At 38.0% G+C, this 6,228-nt stretch overlaps 1 protein-coding gene across 17 annotated transcripts in view; it reads right to left on the bottom strand.

Annotated features, from left to right (window-relative positions):
- Nucleotides 1-824: 824 nt before the first annotated feature.
- LOC118154493 (uncharacterized) overlaps nt 825-6,228 on the bottom strand; it is a 33,504-nt gene continuing 28,100 nt past the window's right edge. For all 17 annotated transcript variants that reach the window (XR_013519288.1, XR_013519289.1, XR_013519276.1 and 14 more), the window contains one exon: nt 825-5,765. The gene's annotated coding sequence lies outside the window, so the exon portion shown is untranslated. The remainder of the gene's footprint in view (nt 5,766-6,228) is intronic.

Genomic DNA, 6,228 nt, shown 5'->3' with positions numbered 1-6,228 from the left:
CAAAATCTGGAATTGTGTTGCACAGGATAGCTTGGCTATCTTAAGACCCTGCAGTAAGAGGCTGTCTTTAAATTGAGTGAATGTACGGCAGAGGGCAGCCAAGAGAGTGAGGAACTGTGTTTTTGCTCATTGTCTCTGCCCCTGACCTGAGGCTAGCACTAAGGTTTTCATTGTGTGAATGAAGAAATCCCTTTTTATCTTAAACTACTTTTGGTTGCATTTGCTTTCACTTGAAGAAGAGTCAGAGGTGAGATAGTCACCAATGTTTTATGTATTTGATAGAAAGGCTAATATATGTGTTGCATTTTCTCCAGATAAATGTAATCTTTGCTTTTAAAAATTCTGTTAAATATATTTTTTATCGGCCGGGCGCGGTGGCTCAAGCCTGTAATCCCAGCACTTTGGGAGGCCGAGGCGGGTGGATCACGAGGTCAACAGATCGAGACCATCTTGGTCAACATGGTGAAACCCCGTCTCTACTAAAATTACAAAAAAATTAGCTGGGCACGGTGGTGCGTGCCTGTAATCCCAGCTGCTCGGGAGGCTGAGGCAGGAGAATTGCCTGAACCCAGGAGGCGGAGATTGCGGTGAGCCGAGATCGCGCCATTGCACTCCAGCCTGGGTAACAAGAGCGAAACACTGTCTCAAAAAAAAAAAAAAAAAAAATATATATTTTTAATCTATGCTATGTGGTTCTTAAAAATTTATTGTTTTGTTATATTTACTCTACACTGTATTTTTTTAAAAACAGGAACACATCTTTTTGTCCTGTTGGCTTATGTTATATTTACTCAACATTGTATTTTTTTAAAACAATTAGGAACACATCTTTTTGTCCTGTTGACCTATTTTCACCTCCATTGCTCCTCTGTTCCTGATATCCATCTTCCAGCTTCCTTTGAATTTTCCTGGTATCTTTGCTTCCCCTTATTTGACCTTCTCTATTTTATTTACCCCCATATCTCTGAGGTCTAGCATAATGCAGGAGGGGTGCTTACTAAGTATTTTTGGGATAATTACACAGGCTTTGTTTTGAAAGACAAACCAAGAGATAGAATAATTAGATATCATTTTCTTCAGTAGATTTTTGGTTGTTTTTTTTTGTTGTTGTTGTTACCTTTTTTTTTTCTCTTTTCTTCATAGAACTTTACATTTCTGCTTTTCTGTTTCGTCTCATTATTTGGAAGTCGTGAATGCTACATTTTTGGTCTTAATTTAAATTTTTTAAAGGATCATATTTTACTTCTTTGTTTCTCACAATACCATTATCTGACTGTAAGCTGACAGATTTATCGACTGGTTCTTATGGTATTGAGAAACTACTGGGAAAATTTTACAGTCTAATAACACTTAACCTGAGCCAGAATTTTTTTTTTTTTTTTTTTAGCATTGTAGTATTTCACGTATTTCTTAAGCAATTATTATTAATTTGGTTATATTTTTTGACATTTAAAACTGAGGGGTTAATCTGTTTGGATCTGCCAAACTTAACCTGCCTTGCTTGATTTTGGTTGCCTGCTCTTTGTTACTTTTTGTGTGTGTGTCACCCATAAAGCCACCAGCTATGCTGCTGAACACTGGAACTTAGCCTTCACTAGCTTCCTTGTAGAAAGCACCTTTACTGTATATGTCACCATCATAACAACTGCTTAAGTTGTTTTTCAGGAACTTGGAGCAGCTCTTGTCCAACTCAAAGCAGTTGAGACCACTGACCGTTTAACTGGGCCTATGCAAATATCTGAGAGGTAGCCTTTTGATGTCAGAGGGTCAAAACCTCTACCCTCAGATTGTGCTAACACTATCGTTTTCAAAACATGTGTCCTATGAACTGCCATGAACCCCAACTATGCTTGCGCAGATCACCAATTACTTCATTTTTGTTGCCAGTCACCTTTCCCAAGCCTTAGGCCATGCCATTTCTCTAACCTATAGACACCCTAAGCCTTATCTTTGGTAACGCAGATTTGAGAGCTGTTCTCCTGCCTCCTTGAGGGGCCGCCCTGTGAATAAATCTTTTCCCTTTTGCACAACCTATCAAGACAATGATTGGTTTACTGTGTGGACAGATCAAATATGGTGGGTAGCACATTCTTTGCTGGACTTTAGGATAGTGTGATGCTTAACTAGTAAGTATCTGTATAGATTTGAGTGCCTCTAAAAAGTTAAAATTTAGTTCTAAAACTAATTCCAGTTAAGAGATTAATAAGATTATTTTTTTAAGTAAGGTGAAAAATTAGATTCAAACATTGGGTCTCAGATGGAGGAAGGAAGTCTTTATTTTGGCCCACAGAGGTAGAGGTATAAGAAGATTTTAATGAAATCTCAAATATCTGTTTTTGTTAGTATTGTCTCTTTGGTTTGTAATGTCTCCAAGGCATCAAAAGATTTTTACTGTTTGGCAATACAGATCTACGCTTTTGCATTTTCCTCTTCCCTCATCTAAGCCTGGAAATCCTTTATCTTTATTACAGCCAGTTTTATACAGATACGGTATTTAGAGGGATTGTCACGTGTAATCTATACCTGGAGCAAATTCTAGGACACTTGTGTCAGTGATTGAAGATTTTTAAGAATACAAAGAAAGAAATGAATATAAAAACAAAGCATTGCACATGATCACAATTTTGTGCATAGTGTGCCCTGTATGCTTTGCCTGAGTGTTCTTCTAATTGGAAATCATATTAGTTTTCTGCAAAGCCCAGAGTATGGCCTCAGGGTGACCAGTGCATTGCGTCCATTATGATATACTTCAGTTATTCCAGCCCGTCTATGAATCTGTTGGTTGCAGGAAATAACTAAATTCTTCCAGACTTCGGTACCAGAGTTCAATGAGAAGTGATAATACCAGCAGACTGTTCTTACTTTCCTTCTCTCTCTTTGCCTGGGGCTTAGGAGCTGTCAGCCTGAATAGTAGTTGTATTCCTGGGGTGCCTAAGAAGGATGATAATGGACCTCTTACAGATAATTCAAAAAATAAAAGAGATGTGATTTTATTTGTTCCCAGAGGTAGTAAAATGATTGATAGTCATTCTAAGTATATTGCAATTCCTGGAATTATTTTGTTTATCATTTATTTTGAAGAAATTTGAAAATATTTTACTAGATAACAAGTAAATACTTGCTCTCATCAAAAAATTAAATAATATAAAATAAATGGAGCTCTATGTCCTTATTTTCCTTCCCTCACAGTTTAGCAGAAACTTTGAGGAACCTCTTTTTCACTTAGTGGCTGTGTGATCTTGAACAAGTTACTCAGTCTCTGTGCTTCGTTTTCTAAATCCGCAAAATAGTGATAAAAATAGCCACTTCCCTATGGGGCCTTTGTAAGGATTGAAGGAGAGAATTCATATAAAGTACTGAGAACTGCCCTGGCTAATCATAAACTCCTAAGTGCCAATTTTTATCATTATCAATGTTCTTGTCATTTACTTATCTTACATTTTTCATAAATGGGATCATCTATATAAAATATTGTTATTTATTTGTGTTTCACGATAATTTTTTTCTAAAGATATTTTTATTTCTAAAGGTATTTGCTTTTATTTCTAAAGATATTAGTTTCTTTGTAACAGTTGGGTAGTAGTCCACAGTGTGTGTACATCGTGTGATCCAAAGTATACTTTTATTTGTAGAGACTTTGATGGCTTCCAGGTTTCTGATGTTACAATTAATGCTGCAGTTATCATCTTTGTATATATATTCTTTATTTATTTATATATTTTTTAAGACGAGGTTTCACCATGTTGGTCAGGCTGGTCTTGAACTCCCGACCTCAGGTGATCCACCTGCCTTGGCCTCCAAAGTGCTTGGATTACAGGCGTGAGCCACCACGCCCGGCCTTGTACATATATTCCCACGTACTTACTTGTGCGAATACTTCATATTTCTAGATGTAGAACTGCCAGGTCAAAGGATATAAGCATTTTCAATTTTCATAGGTATTGCTAAATTTCCTTCCCCAAAGGTTATATCTACTTGTACTCAGCCAACCAGCTATGAATAACAATTCCTTTTCTTTTGCTTCATCATTGTTTAAATTTTCCTTTTCCTCAACATCACTGATCATTAGAGAAATGCAAACCAAAACCACAATGAGGTACCATCTCACACCAATCAGAATGGCAGTTATTAAAAAGTGAAGAAGCAACCGATGCTGGCGAGGCCATAGAGAAATAGGAATGCTTTTACACTGTTGGTGGGAATGTAACGTTCAACCATTGTGGAAGAGAGTATGGCAATTCCTCAAAGATCTAGGAACAGAAATATCATTTGACCCAGCGATCCTATTACTGCATATATACCCAAAGGAATATAAACCATTCTATTATAAAGATACATGCATGTGTATGTTTATTGCAGCACTGTTCACAATAGCAACGGCACGGAACTAACCCAAATGCCCATCAATGATAGACTGGATAAAGAAAATGTGGTACATATACACGATGAAATACTATACAGCCATAAAAAGGAATGAGATCATGTCCTTTGCAAGGACATAGATAGAGCTGGAAGTCATTATCCTCAGCAAACTAACACAGGAACAGAAAACCGAATACTCCATGTTCTCACTTGTAAGTGGGAGCTGAACAATGAGAGCACATGGACACAGGGAGGGGAACAATACATACTGGGGCCTGTTGTGGGGGGCATAAGGATAAATAGTTAATGCATGTGGGGCTTCATGCCTAGGTGATGGGTTGATGGGTGCAGCAAACTGCCACTGTACGTGTTTACCTATGTGACAAAGCTGCATGTCCTGCATATGTATCCCAGAACTTAAAATACAATAAAATTTTTAAAATCCCAATTGCAACCATTTGCAATAATAATCAAATGTCCTTTTCCTTTTTCCCTAGGGAAATTTCTCAGTCTTTCACTTTTTTTCTAACATCCCTAACAATTTTTTTTTTTTTTTTTTTGAGATGGAGTTTTGCTGTTGTTACCCAGACTGGAGAGCAATGGCACGATCTCGGCTCCCCGCAACCTCTGCCTCCTTGGTTCAAGCAATTCTCCTGCCTCAGCCTCCTGAGTAGCTGGGACTACAGGCACGCGCCACCATGCCCAGCTAATTTTTGTATTTTTTAGTAGAGACGGGGTTTCACCTTGTTGACCAGGATGGATCTCTTGACCTTGTGATCCACTTGCCTTGGCCTCCCAAAGTGCTGGGATTATAGGCATGAGCCACCACGCCCAGCCTAACAATTTTTAAGCAATGAATGAAATGTAAGTCAAATCTATTTTTTAAACTAGAGTGGAACTATTATATTACTGTCATTCGGAAATTTTCCTAAATAAAATATGGACAATTGCTTTCACAACTTTGCAGGAGGTGGGGGAGGTGGCTGATGTTTGGTTTTTTACTGTTGTCTTGTTTGTGTCTTGAGAAGCTTGTGGTTATAAGCAGAAACATAGAATATATAACTTGGGTATGAAATATTGGAATTAAAATCAAAATTGTCTTAAGTTTTATTATTAGAAGCATAACCTATTAAGAGATGTTGGTCTCTTCAGTTCGGCAAGAAGCTTCATGCAGAAGTAGAACACAAGACAAGTGGACTACAACCGAGGCCTGGGTGAGCCAGCTGCCTTTTGTTCACCCAGGATTTACTGAGTTAATGTTCCATTATCTCACAGGGATGATCTCTACCAGCTTGGCCTCCTTCTTGGACCATAGTCTTGGTGGACGAGACTTATGCACAGAACGCCAGTGATATCGCTGATGCGGAGGGTAGGAGAGTTAAGCTCAACACATGTGGCTCAAACTATAGTCACATATATAAAACAATTAAAAATAAAAAACTGGTGAGTTCCAAGACAAGATGATGGAATAAACCTAAATTAAGAAAACAACTCTCTTAACACTCAATAATAAAGCAAATGTAAATTCATTACAAATAGAATATTCACCAATATTCACCATTACAATTAGAAATCTCACTAAGCAGGGGAGAGAGAGAGAAAGATGGTCAATTTAAAGTCATGAATGTGCCAAAATGATAATCAAATAAAGGAATAAAAGACCCTTGTTTTTTTTTTTTTTTTTTTTTTTGAGACGGAGTTTTGCTCTCGTTACCCAGGCTGGAGTGCAATGGCGCGATCTCGGCTCACCGCAAACTCCGCCTCCTGGGTTCAAGCAATTCTCCTGCCTCAGCCTCCCGAGTAGCTGGGACTACAGGCGCGCACCACCATGCCCAGCTAATTTTTGTATTTTTAGTAGAGACGGGG

This window comes from Callithrix jacchus, chromosome 6 (genome assembly GCF_049354715.1).
Source record: "Callithrix jacchus isolate 240 chromosome 6, calJac240_pri, whole genome shotgun sequence".
NCBI lineage: Eukaryota > Metazoa > Chordata > Mammalia > Primates > Cebidae > Callithrix > Callithrix jacchus.
Note: the sequence above shows the minus strand (reverse complement) of the source record. Positions and strands in the feature narration are given on the sequence as shown.